The sequence below is a fragment of the Camelus bactrianus genome, chromosome 3 (genome assembly GCF_048773025.1).
Source record: "Camelus bactrianus isolate YW-2024 breed Bactrian camel chromosome 3, ASM4877302v1, whole genome shotgun sequence".
In the NCBI taxonomy this organism is placed as follows: domain Eukaryota; kingdom Metazoa; phylum Chordata; class Mammalia; order Artiodactyla; family Camelidae; genus Camelus; species Camelus bactrianus.
Genome location: NC_133541.1, coordinates 7464601 through 7484392, shown reverse-complemented (window position 1 = coordinate 7484392; position 19792 = coordinate 7464601). Strand labels below are relative to the sequence as shown.

The following is a 19792-nucleotide window of genomic DNA, read 5'->3' as shown; positions in this document are numbered from 1 at the left end:
TGAGCAGCCAGTGACTTTAACTAACAAATGATTCCCAAAAGTGTTGATGAGCAATCGTTGAGAAAAAAATAAAGGTGTCCATTTTAAAATCAGATCACTTTATGTTTGAAAGAGTTTCATGGAAAAAAAATTTACTTTAAGACAAGTGTTTTTAACTGCAAAGAAAAAAGTGAGTGATGGTACTGAGTATGTTTAGTGGCTTAATCATTTTACGTTGGGTGATTAGCACTTCGTAATCAATTTCTGTCACTTAGGTGTTAGTTGTTGGGTTAATTGCGGTTTATATTTACATGACATGTGTATTACTTAAAACTTGACATGTAAACATTTATATAATTTAAAATACCATTCTAGATTATTGCAATCCCACACTAACCCTTTGTGGTGGCCCAGGGGTACCTTGCTCAGATCTCACTCCTTGACAGCAAGCTCTAAGGAGCACGGTTGGCAGATGTAGCCTCCAGCTTCTAAACCGTGAGAGGCACCACTGAGCTCACACCGAGGCCTCACTCCCTCAGGCTGCTCCTGGCTAGTAAGCGTGGTGGGGCTCCTAGGACAGGGCCCCTGCTGCCTGATGAGGGACTGCTGTCAGCTGTAATCCCTTCTTTCCAATTTTTAAAAAATTTTGTTTGTATGTGTGTATATATATATATCAAATTGCAGAGCCCCGTGATTGAAGCTTCATAGGGGAACTTCAAGACTGGGTTTACTGGAAAATAAATTTTTAAAAAGAGGAGAAAGGGACGACTTAAATTATTCCCATTACTAGAGAGAAAAAAGATGCTCCTAGTTCTACGAGGGAGGGGTGGAAATCAAAGATTTTCCTGGACCTGAATTATCGATAAAGCTTCTCCCCTGATACTTTACTCAGCGGTGTAGCAGTCATCATCGCTGTTACCAGTATCCTAAGTTCTCCTCCTTCTAAAAAGAGTCGCCCTCCTTTCTGGGACCAGGAACTGGGTGTCACTTGCTTTGAGCAGCCAAACGTGAGCAGAAGTGGCCTGCCACCCCTACGAGCAAGCCTCCGGTTGTCAGGGCTTATTCCAGCTCCCGTGGTGGAGGCTTCGTCAGCTGCAGGGCGTGAGGACAGCAGAGGTCAGGGAACTCACCTAACACACAGTGGTCCACTCCAAACAAAAGATAAACTACTGTGGTTTTAGGACACTTAGATTTGAACATTGTTGACTACAGCAGCCTAGCCAGATTTCTCCTGACCGACACAAGGTTCCTGAATAAGGTCAGAGCAATCTTACCTGCACTAACATTTGTCCTAAACAACGCTGTCTGCACTGACATTGGCCAGAAATAACTCTTTCTGAACTGATCCTAGCTAGTAAGGTAAAAACCCTAATAAATATTATATGCTGTCTCTTAATAGCATCATTTGATAACTGAGAGCCTATCTTTGCCACGTTACTTAGGGAAAGAGACTTTTTTAAAAAAGAAGGTAATTTAATTCAGGTACATATGATTTTGTTACTTGTCTTGACTGATTGGTAGAGTGACAATATGTAAGCAGTTAGGCAGACTGCTTACCCTATCTTCATAAAAATTACTTAATTAAGTCAGGTTTTGACATGTGTTTAATAGCACAGACCAAGACTGTCATAGACAAGAAGTACTCATTTTCTGTTCTAAAAGTCTCAAAAGGACAGTGCCCTGTGAATTTTATTTATGTGTAGGCATATGTGTTCTTTACATTGATGATATTCAGAGATGGACAGAGCCAGGAAATTTTCATATCATCCCTGAATTATACTTGTTTTTATGATTCTCGTCAAGTAAGCACTTCGTAGTTTACATTTGAACTGAAATACTTTATCAGAAGAAGAGATTAAAGGAAGTGTCTGCAAAGCAAATTATGAATAAGGCTTTAGATATTTGAAGGTAGGACAGGAAACCAATTACTGTTGAATCTTAACTAGATCCTGAAGTCATGTGGCGTAGTGAATACAAGGGATAATCACCAGCCACGCAAGGTAAGCACATTGTAGTCCGTCTGGAGCACCTATTATTTGTTTCTGAGGGTTTAGGATTCCTCCCCAGGGCTAACCTTCCTCATGTAGTAACTGCCACAGGTAAATGGAAGGAAAAGATCTAATTTCTGAATTGCACTGGAGCAATTTCTTCTATATTTAACTCCACTCAATTTGCATCCAAATCACTGTGTCAGGCTTTGAAAAATGGATCCTGTTCATTTCAGAGCTATAACCATATGCATTATGTGACATTTTCTAACATTACAAAGCACACTCTTTAAGGTAAAGAATAGCTAGCCAAGATAATAGGATTCTCAACGGTGATTTCTGTTTCGTGTTACTTTTAACCTGTTTGTTTTCTCACTAGTTATGTTTTCATCAGACCATCCCTTGTGTATATTTACAGAACGGTAAAGAAAGTCATCCATCTTAAAATACTGCCAAAGAGGCCTGGATTATTTTCCACAATTTTCAGCACTGTAAGTGATGTATTCACAGCTATAGTACTTGTGTGAGTTGATTTTATTGTACTTTTTTTATACGCATTACTTTTCAGCTGATAAAATCACTAGGTGAAAATTTCCCCGATTTGACATGCCATGAAGTTTGTTGAGTGTCTTGACGTTCTACACTTTGCAGATCGTACAATCTACACATTAGGTAAATTTTCAAAAACCCCTGGTAAAGAAATGGGTCCTGAAAATGTATGTATAGACATGTGTGACACACTGAAGATTCTTGGAAGAAAAACATTACATAAATCCATTTTCTTAACTATACTGTATGTAAACTTTAGTGGTTGAACTATGTTATTTTAAGGATTTTTATTGGATAAAATAAGAGAAAATGCAAGCATATTTGAAGTAAAAGGAATATTATGTAACTAGTACACTTTTCTAATAGGCTTGAAAAGTTTCGAGTATATTATGCTCTTAAAACTGGCCAAATCATAAAGTCTATCTAAGTATATTATTTTTATGGAAAACAAGGTAAAAAGATAAACCAAAGCTTTATAAATGGAAAAAAAATTACATATTATCCTACACTATGAGTTGATGGGAAAAAAAAAACTTTTTAAAGCCTCTTGCAGTAAGTAATATGTGAGCAAGCTTATTAAAATTTAAGGCGCACACACTCCACGCATGAAATATATCACTCTTTCAGGAATATGATTAAATTCTGTCTCCTGGATCATTGGGAATTGAGGGTATGAATCTTTCAGTAGCATACAGGTGGATGATCTTTTGTTTCCTGGATTCTTATTCCTCTTCAAGTTAAAATTTGGCACAAGAGTCATAGAAGTTGTCTCTCTTTTATAAGTTTACCTAACTTCCAGGACATAACAAAGCTGTCCTCCTAAATCATCACAAATAAAATTCAGTCGTAGAGAAGTTAATAGTCAAGTTTAATGTGCAAGGTTATAGAGTATTAAACTCTGACTTTTCACTTCTAATACAGTTTTTGACCAAATCAGCAGATTATAAAGGGAGATATCTGGAACATAATGTAAACTTCCAGGGAGGTGACACTCAGACATCATTAAAGTTTGGAGGTGACCACCTGATGTTCCAGTCCCTACACACAGCTCCACTAGATGCAAAGAGCGGAGCACGTGGCACTGAAGGCATGTATGTAACAAAGATGTAGGTCAAGACATACTCATGAACTTGACTCTTCTCATTTGAAAAAGTGCCCCTAAATTTATTTTCATCCTGTTTTTGTATGCCTTTTTATGAAGGCTACCATATTTTAGTAAAATACATGTGTTTCTTCCTTTTGGAGAAATGGCACACCCCCCAGGAAAACAGTCCAGACCTTGAAGTTTCAGCTGAAGCCCAGATGATTGGAAAGCAAAGAGGAGCTCAGAAACGCTTCTTTGTGGAGTCAGGCTATTAAGTATTCTTCTCTTAAGTATTCCAAATTATTTTTTGGTGACATTACTTTAGAATATTTATAAATATCTGAAAAAGTAAGGCCCAGTCATTTTTAGAGAGAATTATCTTTGCACTTGTTTTTTGGCAATGATTTTTGCCAGATTTGAAATGAATAATTTTTTCACTTCTTTTAAATTTGACAAATGTGTTTGCTTTTAGATTTTTTGTAATTCCATTGAAACTGGAATTGCCTCAAGCTATTTTTAGAACCTCCTCTTGGAAAGAATCTCAGGTCCCAATTCTAAAGCATATGGATTTTTTAACTGATTGATAAAGTAATTTATCCTGTTATCCGTTTTGGCAATTAGTGGGTCACTAACAAAAAAAGAAAACCCTTTATCTTTTAGACCCAAGGGTGTTTATTATTGACATTATTTTAAATGCATTAAGATCCAATCAAACAGTTCCATTTTGATATAGGAAAGCCTAACATTGGAGATGAGACAACACAAAAGATCATTTGTCTTATAAAATATAGCAATATTTGTATTCTAATGCTGAGAAAAGTGCAATTATTGCTGGCAGACGTAACCAGTGTCCAGGTTCTTGTCCCATCCCAGAAAGAATTCAGAGAAAAGACACAGAGGTTAAGAAAGTAAAGTGAGGATTTATTAAGGGTTGGATGGTACACTCTCAAGGGGAGGTGGTCAGGCTCAGGTGAGCAGCTGCCCTGAGTTCCTTTGGCAAGTAGGTTGCATAGGGTGTAAAAATGAATGGACAGAATATTCACTGGGGAGGGGAGGGTTTAGGGTCATATTCGCTGATTTTCATCCCAGCTCCACCTTCCCGAGGGGAGGAGGGACTTTTGTCCTTATTTAGTCTTGATTTGGCCTCAGTAAATGATGGGTACTTCCAATCTGCAAGGCTAATTTTATTGAAATGAGGGCATAATGTGCAAGAGGTTACATTTGGACACTGGATTCCTGCCTTTTCCCATCTTTCTTTGTCTGCCTCCAGGCCTCTCATCACCCCAAAAGGTGTGACCCCTTATCAGACCAGAGGTTCCTGCTTTTCTTTCTCTGCCCAGGGACCCCTGGTGCTTACATGATCTATGGTTTTCCTGCATTTGGCCTGAGCCCCTCCTTTCTGTCCAATGTCTGCTGCTTGGCCTGCATCCCCCTTTCTCTGCTCATATCTAGCTATCTGCCTGCTCTAACAAGATCAACTACCCATTATAAGTTGGTATTTATTTGACCTTTAAAAATGTATTAAAATTAAAACTGTTTCAATAGAAATTGATATATCCCTTTGGGAGATAAACTACTGGTTCTTTAGTCTTTTTCTTTTCTTTCCTTCTGCTTTAGATTTTTTTCTTTTGTTTGTTTATTGTATTTTCTCTGTGGGCAGTGGGAATGTTGAGAAAAGGAGGCTTTCCCTTGACCAATCTGATTGGTCTTCCGCGTTTTCCCTGGGGTCCTGTCCTCAGGGACTGCTCAGCAGAGCAGAAAGAACAGGAGCCGAGAGGCCAGCTTCAGCCCACTCCAAATCTAAGCTTGACCACTGCAGGACACTTGTTTGGGCCACTTATCCTTTATGCTCAGATTTGTGCCTATGAAATGTCTGTGATAATGACTCCCTGGCAAGTTGTTTTAAGGAACAAGCTGAAACTCTGTGCAAAGATATTAAACCCAGTGTTTGAAGCAAACTAAGTCTTAGTAAATGGTGGCTCTCATTTCTATGGTTGGTACCAGCTAACTCAGTTCTGCTGGACCATTGAGAACTCCCAGCTACACAAATGAAGGCAAGACTTTTGATAAGATCTGGAGCCTCTGACTAGACCACCGTTTCCATGGCCTGCTTAAAAACCTTTGCAAATATTTTGTGCTTCTGAAAAATGTCCATTCAGAATAGAAAGACCTGATTTTTCCTTTCTGCATTTTTTGACTTGCTGTGTTGAGATCACATGATTTAAAGAAAAATTTTAAAAGAACACTTGCCTTGAGAATAGAGAGTAGTCTTCTGACAAACTGAACCAGGTCTGAGATTGACCAAGGCCAGGCACTTGAGAATGCCACTAGAGCTGGGGAATTACTATCATGACCATCATCAATAACGGGGAGTGAAATGCCTTCTGGAGCCTAAGAAAGCCCACCCGTGCGCAGACGGCACTGGGGCCACCGCTGCCAAGCTTGCTTCTGTCCAGGCTCTTCTCATCTGCGACCATGTCATTCGCGCCTGAGAGCACAGACATTGTGGGAGGGGAAGAAGCGACAGTGGTGGCTGCTACAGGGGTAAAGTGTCACAGTGTGTTCTGATGGAAAGAAAGATGTCAGGGGGTGTTTTTGGTTGGTACACCCCATGAGTGCTCTGCAGGATTTTGTTGGTAATTCCTCCTTTTTTCACAAGGCCAACGGGAGCAGAGTGTCTCGAAGCCCCTTGGGTCATTCCTCCCCCAGCCACTGGTAGTGGGGACACATTAAGGAAGGAGGGAGAACAGGTGGAAGGACTGTGATCATCTTGACTGTGTTCCAAACAGTGATTTAATAGCTGCACTGAGTTGTGATGATTGACCCGTCGCAAGGCTGACAGTCTCTACGTGCTCAGAAGTAAGAAGCCTGAAGTGGGACGGAAAGTAGCGGAGTGGGAGTGCGGAAATGGCGGGTGCTTTTTATTCAATGGAAAAAATGGGACCTGTCGCTATTGGAGGGTTCTTACTGGCCGTAGTCCAGTATCTGTGGCCCCGATACATCTACCTCTGACCTCTATCAATTCCATTCATGGATTTCCTCTGCCTGTCCACCTCTTGATTAGGGCTAGATTAGGACTAAGGCAAATTTTAATTTTGAAATAAATGTGTTCGTAGTGGCTTCATTTCATTTAAAAAAGGGGGGAATAATTTTTCAACAAAAATTTTCTACAATATTTCTTGATACAAAGAAGTTTTACTCTTAAAAATTGGTTTCTTACCACAATATAAAACTAGGATAATGCAGAAATTGCTTTAAGTCATTCAAGTGTGTCTTAACAAGGCAATTGGTTCCATTGTTTGACATTTACATTTTCATAACTTTTCTATTTCCTTTTACCACTGTGATCGAGTAGTGGAATTTCTCATGTGTTCTGAAAGATTCTGATATCCCGATAGACGTCAGCCTCGCACATTTAATTGTGTGAAAAGCCTCTTCATATTGACTGATATTTTTGTGTAAAGTGAATACTACATATGATGGATGGCACATAAAAATATCAATAACCCAACCGTGAAGCACATTTTAATGACTGCAATTAGGGAGGAAGGAGTGTACAAGGTTGCTCCCAGTGTGTTCTTAAAACACTCTGGGCTCTAGGCTAAGATTTTAAATCTCTTGCGTCTGGTTGTCTACCTGCTGCCGCCCACCCAGTTTTGAAAAATAGAGAGGCTAATTCCTTACAGGGTGTTGTGCTGTTACTCACGTAATGTTGCTACCATCCCTTTTCCTGGCCTGTAGTCAAGTGCACCCTAGAAATCAGAATTCAAAACATCGACACCTTGGGACTTAATCAACTGAGGAACAACATTTTAAAGAGGGCAAGTGAAGTTTCTGGGAGTGTGTCAGAGGATGAGTCAGGGAGAAAAAGTTGGGAAAATAAAGAATAAAATGACTGCTTTTAGGAATCCCTGTCCTTTACGTTCCCTCAGCTGTGATCCTCCAGGGGGCCCCCCACTTGTGAGCGCACCGGCCCCCTCCCCTAGCCTGACATCGCCGCTCCAGCTCGTTGAGGTCAGCACGTTGAAAGTGCATTTCAAACACGCCTGAGCAATGTGCCCAGATGGTTAACGCCATCGGAAGTGAATTTGTATGTGGACTGAAGCTTCAGGGGAAGAGAAATTCTCATGCATGATTATGAAACTGTACACAGACTTCCTTGTCTCAGGGATGGGTAATTATACATATAGCATGATGTGTGCCACTCAGATCTGGTTTTCAACTCAGCAGCTACTGCAGTCATGCATCAATCCAGTGAAAATAAGGGAGACTCAAAGAAAGAAGGAGAAGCATGTGAAGAAGGCTGCACCTTCCCTGTGGCTCCTCTGCCTGCTGGTCAGCCTCACCCTCCATGGTTCCAACGTCGACTACGTGGTCTCCATAAGGTGGTTCTCGCTTTCGGGTTCTGGATACTCCTCTCCTCCCCTTTCCTCTGTCAGCCCCACGAATGGCAGCAGCTCTCAAGTATTTATCAACACCTGGGTTGCCTTTCATTTGGCTTCTCACTCTCCCATCTCACATATAATAAATCCCTGTATTGAATTTCCTCATTTGAAATTTCTGCAGTGGTTTCTATTGCTTGTCTGACAGATATAGATAAAGCCTATTGGGGCTCACGTAAGTCACTCAAGTGGAGGAGGCAAAGAGCAGTAAACTGGGCCAGTCACTCTGAATAATGTTAAGGCTAGAAAACCTCAAATTACGCATTGCAAACCTCAGTGACCGAGAACACTGATGTGCTCCAAACTGCAGTTTGACCAGAGCTCAGTGGGGACAGCTGCACTCTGCTCCACACGGCGTCAGTTGAGTGGCCCAGCTAGGGTTAGACGTTCCATTTCCAAAATGGCCTCAGTCCTGTGGCTCACTCCTGGCTGCTGGCTAGGAGTCCAGCGGAGGTTGTGGGTCAGGCCCTTGATTCTGCCCCATGTGGTGTCTTCATATGGCTACGTTGGTCTTCTCCTAATAGGACCATCTTAGTTTAGTCCAATTTTTACATGATGGTCAACTTCCTAAAGAATACAAAAGGAGGAGTTTCCAGGTCTGCTTAAAGCCTGAGCTCAGATGCCCCAGATTACGGCTTACATCACTGTCAGTTATTCAAATAATCACAGAGTAACCAGCTTGGAGGCAAGAGGAATTTGACCTCATCTCTACAGGAGAGGTGGCAAGATAACATTACAAAAAAGCATGTGGGACTGGAGATATTTTTCTACCATCTTTGGAAATGTGATCTTCTACGCCTAGTCAGTTGGATTTCATGCAGTTATTCGTCCTAGTTTCCTTACCAGTAGGGCAACACTGCATCAGATTCAGCTCAGCCAGGACACAGGAACTTATTCTCCACCTGCACCCAGATTCTTTCTAATTCTTTCTTCCACCATGCATGTGAACATTTTTCCAACATGTCTTTCTTATATCCTTTTCTCTTCCCTCCACCATTTGTGTTTAGTCATCATTGTCTTTTCTATCTATGCACTGAAATGTCGGCTTTTTATAACTTAACATGCATCTGTAATATTACTTCTCCCCTCTCAGTTGTAGGGGAGAACTTCCTCATCCTCTTTGATACATTCCTCCCTTTCTTTTTGCTGAGGCTTACTTCTCCTTTCCTGATTCATGCCTCAAGTATTTCCCTTCTAAAAGGAGATTCCTTCTTTATACTGTACAAATACTGTATTTACTCTAAAGCCAAATATTAAATGTTGTTTTGGGTGCAGGGAAAGTAATGGGCTAAGGTCTCTACAATATTGTGTGCATTATTTAATGAAGCTAAAAGTCATCAATTAGAATGTTTGCAAACACCATCAAAATGTCTTCAGGCTCAACCATAATCCCAAGATTACAACCAACTTCATTAACTCACCTTCATATGAGTTGACAAAGATAATCATGGTGTCTGCTTACATCCAAGCTCCCTCAAATATTTCCTACACACACAAATTGTGTTCACTGTTGTATGTATCCCAACCATAATTTGAAAGAAAATATATACACCCAGTGATTCCTTTCTCCTTATTGGGAACGGTGATATCTGTTGGCACTTGGGCAGAGGTTTCAAACTCTTTTGGTTCACAGTACATGTAGTACCTCAATTATTTGTTCATGGGACCCACAGGCTAAAAGAAATGCCTTGTGTGAACTTACACAACAGAAGGGGGTGTTCTAAGAAAATTCCCGGTACTGGTGATAGCACCACTTTTAACCCCATTCTAAGTGACTTCATTGTCACTCTGGTTTCTCTCCACACCTGGAGAATGTATTCGTTCGGGAGGACTTCGGGGTGACTTCGGGGTGCGCTCGTGGAACTGCCGTTTTCCGGAGACCCCACAAAGCTGGAGAAAAGCTCTGCCTGCTTGGCCACCTCTTGGCCTGCAGACCTTCCTCTGTGGTCTTCTCGGGCCTTCCAGTCAGCATCAGCTGCCTGCGCTGTGGTTCTGGTTTTCAACGCCGTTGTGGTGATGGAACCCTGTCCCGACAGCGCGGTTTGCCTGGAAGCAGCGTCTGGGAAGGAAAAAGGCCCGGACCTGCTGTGGGAGCTACGGGGAGCCGCGCTCACAGATGTGTCCCTAGGCGTGCTCTTCCTGCCCTGCGAGCGCAGGCCCTTTGAGAAAAGGCCCCACTCACAGGCGAGCCGCCTGCCAAGTCAGCTTTGGTGAAGCAGCCGGTTTGCCTCTCACGCCTGGCTGGCGGTGTGGAGGCTGGTCTCTACCGGGGATGCATCCGCAGCCAGCCGCCGGTGCACAGAGCCATGGCCTCCATGACCCTCCGAGGCGGGTCCCGACTCACTGGCCGGGCCTGGATTCCAAACTTTTTGATCAGAAGTTTTGGGTTCTGTCCTCCCTTCTCCACCTCCAACTCGTTTTGTCCTTGGATTTTCAAGTCACAGAAGTAAATCATTTTGATGCAAATTCACTGACTGCATTTTGGCGTGCTTTCATTTAGCCACTTCATAGGCTGTGAAACTTCACATTCCTTCTGGTCCTTGAGACCATCTCCCAGGCACACGCTTAGGGCGGGGCAAGCTCCTGAAGCCTGGCCCTGTGAGTTAGCGCGCTGCCTTCCTGCCTTCCCCAGTTCTCCAAGCTGCTCTTTGACTCTCTGTCACCTAGCTTCCTCCCAGCGCTCCCTTTAATCTTCATGCTAACTGAACTACATGCCCCCTTTCTCCCATAAAAAGAAACGTAAGAGTCCAAGGGACTCCCTGGAAAATTCCATTCTCTACCCCAGCTACGGATGAACTCTCTTCCCGCCCCCTAGGTGTCTGATGAAGCACTAATCCTGAGTCTGTAGTCCCCCAGATAGGTTGCACGAGGGTATAGCTTTAATGTGGTCTCACATTGCCTTGTATGAGAATGGAAATGTGTCTATTGAGGGACTTTTTTCATGTCTTTGGGGACTGGTAGTTGAAATGATCTTTGGAGTGGAAGACTCCGCAATTGCTTTCAGACAGCCCGCGGGCGGGGGAGTCCACAGTCAGTCACGTGGTAAGGAGGCAGGCGTGTAAACCTGGGACACACGGCGGAGTTCAGTAGATGGATTAGAGACTACAGCTTCTGCCAGCAGCCCCTCTGGTGATTTTTCTTTTCAGCCTTCATTTCTTGACAATTAATTAATCAACTATCATGCACTTATTAAGCTCTCGTTATTAAATATCTATTATATTTCTATCTGTGTGAGGGTTCCATAGAAAACAGAAGATCTACTGATTAGAAATATAATCATGATTACAAAATACTCACCGCCTCCTTTTATTAATTACCCCCACGTGCTATGAAGGGGTCCAGTGCTCACACATGTCATCTTCAGTTCTCACGAAGACACTACACAGCGGGAATGCCAGCCCGATTTTAAATATGAAGAAGTCAAGGCTTAAAGTAGTCAAACTTACCCAAAGCTTTTAGATAAATAGTGAGGGAATAAGACAATATCACTATGACATAAATTATGATAATGATATTATAGTGATCTCTCATTATCTGTGGTGGATTGGTTCCAGGACCCCTACGGATACTAGAATTCAAGGATGATCAAGTCCCTTATGTAAAAATGGTTTAGTCTCTGCGTATAGCCTACACATATCCTCCTGTACACTTTAAATCATCTCTAGATCACTTTTAATACCGAATGCAGTGTAAATGCTACGTAGAGACAGCTGACCCTTGAACAACACAGGTTTGAACTTAGCGGGCCCACTTACAGTGAATTTTTTTCACTAAACACATAGCACAGTACTACCTGGTCTGCAGTTAGTTGAATCCAGGGATGTGGAGTCCTGGAGACAGAGGGCTGACTGTAAAGTTATACTGGGATTTGCCACTGTATGGGGGTTAGGGAACTTCATTGTTCAAGGGTCAATTTGTAGTTGTAAATGCAATGTAAATGTTATGTAAATAGTTACCAGTGGGTGGCAAATTCAAGTTTTGCCTTTTGGAATTCTCCAGAATTTTTTTTTTTTTTCCTATCTGCAGTTGGTTGAATCCTAGGATGCAGAACATATGGACGCGGAGGACAGACTGTAATTACCATCAGGTAAGTAATAAGGGCCTATTATGTGCGAGACAGACCTTATGCCATTAAATGCTTAGAAAACTTAAAGTGTAAGATTCGATCTTTGTCCTCCAGGGAATCAAACTCATCATCAGTTGGAATCACAAAGTATGCATATTCTCAGGCCCCATCTTCAGTTTAATAATGGTCTCCAGCACGAGGGGCACATGAGACTGTGAGGAGACAAGGATGACCCTAAAAGGCCAACTCTGTGGAGACTGCCCTGGACTGGTTAAAAGAGCTCTGCCCAAGCACACAGGCCTCCGTTCCAGATGCTCTTACTGGATGTGGGGCTGAATGCGGGTCCTCAGGTAAGTGCTTTCGCCTCTGTGAGCCTCGGCCTCCCTGTCTGTGAGTGGGGAGGGGCAGGCTCTGCCTCCCTCCCAAATCTGAACGACTCGGTAATATCCAGTGTGTTCTGAGGCTGCAGATGTTAGGCCTGTGCTGTGTATAGCAGTTCTGGGAGCATCTGGTGTTCAACTGTGTCATTTAGAAGAAAGCCAACTGGGTTGCCTTCTGGTTTTTGAGCTCTGCCTCTTGCTGGTGCCCAGGGACATTGGGCTGCAAAGGACTAACGCATGCCTCCTAAGTGAACGCATCCTCAGAGGACAGCAGAATGCCTGTCTGCGCCTCTTGGGGCCACATGATTCCTGTGCAGCCTGGAAACTGTGTCTCGTACTCACTCAGCATGTTTTCTCTTTATTCAGGCTGCGTGAGAAACAGTATCATAGCCAGAAGCTATTCGCTGATACAATAGAGGGTCACAATAGTCAGTTTATTAGACTTTTAAAAGATCTCTTACACGGGCAGGTCTGTTTGAGAATAAGTGTGTCTACTGAGTTGGCATTAGAATAAAGAGACTTAGTTGTCTTGAAAAGTTCAATCTTCTAGGCCAAGATGGAGTGGTTTTACCATCAGGACCCGAAATTTAGAAATTTTTATCTAACTGCATGAGGAACGGCCTTGGTAGTGACATTGAATCCCCAAAATTCCAATGGCTGTTTTCCTCCTAAACTGAATGAGAATGTCCAATTTTCCGCTCTGGAATTTTTCCTTTTTTTCTTGTGTTATTAGGATAGTTCTACTTTTTTTGAGTTATTGACTTAAGAATAAACACTCTGGATGACAGTTGTAGGACACCCACCAGAAGTACAAACTCAGGCAAGGTATTTATCCTTTTAAAGCTCAATGTCCTCACTTGCCGAAAGGGGGAAGTCATACCTAATCTGTATCATCATTGTGAAAATAAAAAAGACAATATATGTAAATCATTAAGTGCCACTTTTGGAACAAAGGCAATGTAATAATTAGTAGATATTAGCTTTGGATGGGAAAATTAGTTTTTGGTTAATTGCCGTCAAAAAGGCCAACCATATTATGTCATATCACTTTTTCTTAATCCTAATCTACTTTTAGTGAGCCTAAACTGTTTAGAAATTTCCTGAGTTATAAACTATTGCTGGTTTTGAAGATTTTTTTCTTAGGTTAGCTAATGGAATACTATTCACCCTAAGGAGTTCTCGGCAAATAGATATGCCACACGCATAGCTAAAACATGAAAAAGAGCGTGAGACTTTTTCATGAGGCTTAAGTCCCCAAATAAAATTTAAACCATGCTCTAAACTTGACTTTCAAATAGGATTCTTTTCATATTAGAAATACTTATCAAACCCTTTAGGGGAAAAAATTGAATGAAATCTTTGAATTCCTTCATCTCTTTCTACATCTACCTTGAGGATGAAAGTGACAAAGACCCTAATCAAAGCTTTGTACCTTGGTTATAGCCTGGGGATAGAAACCGTGAATACTGACACTAAGACAGCCTGCAATCAGAGCTCTCTCGCGTGTACATTTAGTCAGGCACAAGGTCCCACTTGAATAGAATTAGATTCAGAGAGTAACTGGACTTCCAGTGCTATTTGGGAATAAAATCCAACTTAATGGTACAACGGTACAAATGTGCATGATAACTCAGATGCAAAACATTTTAAAAATGACTTTTCAATGACACCTCTTTTGTCTAAAATTTCTATATACTCCAGACTAATCTGCTTGAGCTATGTGACTAGTTTGTTATGTTGAAAAAGTTTTTTAAGGTCATTGAAATATTCTGTACAGATTCCAGTGAAGGCAGAGAGTTTTCCCCTTTCAGCCAGTACTCCTCTCCCACCCAGAAATGGAAGCCTTTTGTTGCAGTTGGTAATGACAGTGCCGTTCCATGCTGAATGGGGAACTGCAATGGGGATGTCTTTTTGCTATTTGTTATGTGTAGTAGGGAATGTTAACTAAATAACTAACCTGATCAAGATATAAATAAAAGTTGCTGGTTTCAGTCTTTGCCCTCCAGGGCCTCAAACCGTCCGCAGCAGCACCATCTAGAGTAATTAGAAAATCTTCTTATTCCCCAATCCCACCCTGGTTTGAGTAATGGAGAGACGCACCTGATGGCTTTGGTTGGTTACTTCTTGGAGGAAAGCTACCTGATCTGACCCTCTTCTTCCTTTTGAGATCCCTTGGTTTCTCCCTTTCCAGTGCTCTAAGGAGCTTAGACTCTGAGAAACTGACTTAACCTCATTAAATATACATAAGAGCAGGTGGACAGTAATCGGAACATTCTCACTGCAATGGATTTAGCATTTATTTATTTTTATTCTTTGGTAACACTCTTTCTCTGTTTTGCAATAAACTCCTCTGATATCAATGAACTTAAAAATTGAAAGCATATGCTCAATAAGAAATTCAGTATTGAGTATTCATATCTCAAGAAAACTGATAATGAACATACAGCTTGCACAAAATATTTCCCCATGCGTTGGGAGTCCTTGCTGTCATATTCCTGACCATTGAAACTGAGAAGGTGCAAATCACTGAAGATGTATCAACATCTTCTCCAATGTCCTTAAGTGTTTTAAGAAGCATGTGCCCAAAACATGCTTGTGACACGTGTGGCTGTAATGGTTAGGCTTACACACCACTCTCCTTGAGATTATTTTTGTATCAAAACCTGTAAATTTATACTTTGTCTTTCTAACTACTGCGGATCATGCATTGATAGCCAGCTAGGTTATTTCCAGTTATTCTGCTGTTTCAAGTGAAGTTTCCACACCCATCCTTGCAAATGTCTTTTTTGCACACAAATGTACATTTCTCTAGGGGGGGCTGTGCATTTTAGATTTAACAGGGATAGCTGGATTACCTTCTTTAAAATCTATACCAACTGGGAATTGCACAAGTGGAACACTAGCTTACCATGCACACTGCACCCTCAACAACACTATGGATTAGCAATTTCTGCCAATCTGAAGGGAAAACTGTATACCATTTGTTTAATTTGCATTTTTCTAATTTTGTATATTAACTATTGCATATGCTTTGCATAGTTTTCTGTTATTATCCTTTCTTATTTCTTTGTGAGAACCTTTTGTCTATTAGACATTATCACTTGTCTTTTGACTGTTTTGTTGTATTTTTTGTGATATAGAGGAGTTTACAAGACGTCAGCTCTATCAATAATTTTTGTATGGCTTCTAAACTTTGTGTAGCAAGCAGAACTTCCCTAAATTATTACACATATATTTAATTATATATATTAATTAAATAGATATATGTCTACATATATATGTATATTATATATGTTAATATATCAATTATATATTCACTATATATTTATATATTTGTGCATATATATATATTAAATGTATATATTATTTCATTTACATGTCAATTCACTTTAAATTTATTTTTGCTTTTAGGATTTGTGTCTTCATGAAACAATTCTAACTCTGACTAGAAAATGAACGTCTATATAATCTTCCAATACATTGATTATTTTTATTTATATTTTCAATCCATATAAACTAATTATGGTTCTTGACATGTGGCAGGTATATACCTTTTTGTTTATCTGCTTGGTAGGTTTTTCCTAATGACATTTATACTTTCATTACTGATTTGAAATGCTGTCTTTTTATGTATTTTAAACATTTTATGTGGCCCTTATGCTGAGTTCTCTTCTATTTCATTGTTTCACTCCTTTTTTCTGAGTTAATACAATTACGGTCATTGCAATTTCAGAGTATTTTGATATTTCACAGGATATAGTCTCTCTTTGTTCTCTCTCAAAAAGAAAAAATAATCTTGGAAAGTCTCAAGCATTTTCTCCTGCCCATATTTCATTTAAAATGTCTCTGTTTTCTATAATTGAGAGGTTGGTTAATTCTCATACATTTTGTCCCTATAAGTATAAAGACTGAGAATTACTGGGGAGAAAAGGAAATATTTAGTCCATGACCTTGGAATGTTAAATGTTCACAAATGGAGTAATAATACACAATACCTTGGCTGATGGTTTTGCAATTTTTCCAAGAATAAATCTCTCTTCCATAATAGGGATTATAACTGAAATTCCAATTCTGTGAAAACATCTTTATTTATGTGAATATGAATGTTAGATGAGGGAGAGGCAGGCTGCTCCAGAACACGTACTCCACATGGGTGTTGAGGCTCATAACCAAAACCTGGGTAAGAGCTTTGTGTCTCTGATGAGAGTAGGGCACGGGAAGCTGCAGCTTCCACCATACTTTGAAATAAGGAGAGAACAGAGACCAAGAAGGGACAACTGAAACCAAGAGGAAGGCAAGGCCAGATGTCTGTACTGTACAGCCCTATGTGACCATGAAGACACCAGTGGCTTTATTCATTTCACTAGTGCATGAACCAGAAGCAGCAATTATCAACAGAGGGGACACCCCCACTGGTCCTCTTGTTCCCACATAGATGCAGGTAGCCATGTGAGTGGATTCCAACCCAAGTGTCACTGTGTAAAAGGCAGTAAAAAAGGGTAATGGTCCTAAAATGTAATGAAATAATTAACCAAAACAAATAAAAGACTTAATTAACTGGAGCAGATATAGGATAAAACTAATGTTTATGGGGGGATACCAAGATACTACTGATCAGCAATTTTCTTCTCTCTGATGACATGGGTTATGAGAACCCCACCCCCAGAATTTCTTATTCAGTAGGTGTGGGGCTGACACCCCTGAATTAGCATTTCTAACCAGTTCTCAAGTGACAATGCTGCGGTCCCTGGTACCCCATTGTAATAAGGTAACGTCGACATTCCCACAGCCTGACCTCAGCTAATAAAATCTCTAGCCATGAGTTCCCTGTGGACCAGTCACAGAACTATATTCCAGGAAAAAGGAACTGTATTCACAGTTTTGTCATTGATTTTTCTCTGGGTCCTGTGCAAATCACTGGTCCTGCGCAAATACACAACTTCATCTTTCAGCAAAATGCTGACCTAACTGTTTTGGGATATAAAATATTACAATCAATTTTGGATCTTCAAAATTGTATTGAAGTGCTCAGCAATTACTGCCTTATGATATAATATTGATCACAATCCAGCTATCTTATTGACTCAACACATTAATTATTGATGGAAATTGTCTGCCTGATTCTAATTCAATTAAATGTTGCTGCCATCACCCTCACAGTAAGGTTGCATTCATCATCTGAACTCTTCACTATGAGACAGTTTGAATGTCCTACCCAGTGATGCTCTGGGAGTGGGTTACTGTGTAGCTAAAAACGAGCCAGAAAGTGATGAGTGTGATGTGTATTGGGAACTGAATCACGTCTCTAATGCTTCACTAGATTTGTCCTATTGACTCAAAGTCCCAGTTCCTAGATTGGGACATAGATAGAAGTTTTATGTATTAAAGTGCCTTTTTCCAATTACTAATGAAAAAAAACCCCTTCTGTGAACATAGGTCTATTTTGTTGTGTTTACTGGCACATATTTCTTCTGTCTGAAAGAGAGTATTGTCACTTAAATGCTGAATTACAGTTTCAAACTGGGTGATCTGGACCACCTGATTCCATTTGTGTCCAGCAGTGGTAGCAGAAACAAGTGTCAAATCATTGCTATCATGTAAGAAAGCTCTGTGACTTCTGAGAACACATCTACATCTATTTGTAAAGAAATACGCTCATGTCGATGAACTCTCCCATGCTCCATCACATGCAGAGTAAAACTCTCTGTGCCTGTGGATGTACAAGCTGTATCCGTTCAGTGAGATACCACACTCTCTGCATGTAAGTTTTTGAGGTGACTGGCCAGTGGATTTAAGGTAATGAAGAAAGATAAACCATTGGCAGGAATGATCACCAAGAAAAATCCTCATCTTTATTGGACAGAGGCTGCTTATCCAGATGGGTTCCTGATTTGGGAGTGATGGACCAGGATTCCACGTGGACCATGAGTGCAGAATACTACCTTGTAATGAGTTGCCCCTCACTCTTACAGTCTCCAAACCAGAACCTCCTCAGAAGATCTGTGCTTGCTTCACCAGGTCTTGGAGCAAAATCTTACTCAGCCCTCCCGGAGATTCCCGCTGCTCAGATCCTTCAGATTGATGGTGTGCGCAACTGATGCTTTGAATCATAATAATGAATGTCTTCCCCAGGAGCCGTGGCTTCCTCTGGTGAACTGGGGATTTAGGGTGAACTTGAAGGAAGAAGCCCAAGTGAGCTTCTCTCACGTCCTTGTGAAATCAGAGGTCACCACAGCAGAGTATGAAGTCTACACAAAACCACTGAAGAGGATGCTGTGACCCGATTCTATACATATAACAGAATGCATCCACGAAGCACATTAGGATATCCGCTTCTTCAGGACCCTGTGTTGCTTTGCACACCAGCAGGAGACCATCTGTTAGAGGATTCCCTTGTCTGCATCCCAGCCCTTCTTGAGTCAAGGTTGACATCTTGCTTTGCAGATCACAAGTTATTTAATAGGTGTGTGTGTGTGTGTAGGGGTATGTGTGGCTATATGAATGCAGATGTGTGTCGGCATTTGTGTGTGTGTGTGTGTGTGCTTCAGAGAGAGAGATGTGTGATGTGCTTCCTCTCAGGTCATACCAGGCAAGACAAATATTTGCAGGAAAGGGCAGTTTGAAGCTATTTCCTAAATAATTATGTTGAAAACCAGAAGAGAAAAAGTGAAACATCTATATGCAGATGTCCATAAATTTGAATTTTTCTATATTAGATTCTTGACAGTGTCTTGGCAATGGGAACCTATTTCCTGTTGGCTTACTTGGTTTTCTCCTTAATGTTCAAATACAGTTGTCTCAATTCATACTGATATTTCCTTGTCTTAATCAATCTTTTCTCAAACCCTTAAACTCCAGGATTTAAAAAGTTATAATAGATCAATTGTGATAATTAGGTAAGCACTAAGCATACATAAACACACCTATCCCCACAGGTGCAAATACACACCCACACAAATATGCAGTACCACATACACAGTAAGCGCCTATCTATTGCTGAACGAATGACCGAACAATAAGACTAAGAGATTACAGCCGCAGTACTGATTTTTGACTGGGGACTGCCCTGTAGCCTTGCTTCACTGGTAGTCACATTTGTGCCCTTAAGTGCCCCGTCCCACGCGAGCGTCTCTTCAGTCCTTGCTGTCTTTGTGGACTCTCAGCTCTGTTCTGCTTCAGCATGGCTCCCTGTTCCCGTGGCCATCCTGGAGCCACCGTATTACCCAGAATACCTTCCCTTGGAGAAGCTAGTTTCCATCGGCACCTCTCCAGCTGCAGGGGGCAGGGTGGTTGTCAGATAGTAA

The 19792-nt window shown here is 41.0% G+C and overlaps 1 long non-coding RNA gene across 1 annotated transcript; it reads left to right on the top strand.

Moving 5' to 3' along the window:
- The first annotated feature begins 2344 nt into the window (after positions 1 to 2344).
- Positions 2345 to 19491, top strand: LOC141575785 (uncharacterized). The gene is made up of 4 exons (XR_012503600.1): positions 2345 to 2458; positions 12069 to 12129; positions 12223 to 12458; positions 15900 to 19491. It is a non-coding gene; the product is annotated as an uncharacterized LOC141575785 (long non-coding RNA).
- The last annotated feature ends 301 nt before the right edge of the window (positions 19492 to 19792 follow it).